This window comes from Carlito syrichta, unplaced genomic scaffold, assembly GCF_000164805.1.
Source record: "Carlito syrichta isolate Samal-C Ts95f unplaced genomic scaffold, Tarsius_syrichta-2.0.1 Scaffold144740, whole genome shotgun sequence".
Taxonomy (NCBI): Eukaryota; Metazoa; Chordata; class Mammalia; order Primates; family Tarsiidae; genus Carlito; species Carlito syrichta.
The window spans coordinates 1-523 of NW_007088836.1; positions in this window are offsets into that span (position 1 = coordinate 1).

Sequence of the window (523 nt, forward strand, 5' to 3'; positions counted from 1 at the left end):
GAGTGACGCCCACTGGCCACTCGCCAGGCCCGCGGCCTCCACGGCCTGGAAACGGGCTCCAAACCCAGCTCCCACGCCCTCCGACTCACGGCCCCTCCGGGCTCACCCCGGTCCGGCAGAGCTGGGCCCGCCCCTGCCAGCCCACTGGGGGTGGTGCCTCGTGAACGCCAGGGCCCGGCGACAGGCTTTGGGCCTGGGAGGGCCCCACGGAGAGGTGTGGGCAGGGCTCCCCTCAGCCTCTCCCCTCCCAGGAGTGTGCCCCGGGCCCTCTGGGACGGGTGCAGGGGAGACACCTCCTGGGCCCCCTCCCTCTGGGCTTGGGGCGGGTGGCCCAGCCACCACGTGCCCTCTGCACTCGGAAAAGGCGCAGAGAGGGATTCTGGGAACACCGCCCTCCCAGGAGACAGACACACGGTTGCTGGGGGGCTGAGTTGGTTTAATGACTAAGCCGGTGCCGCGGGCCCGTCTGGGTGTGACTCTCGGCCCGGGCTCCAAGTCACCAGTCCCCAGGACCAGGCGCGCC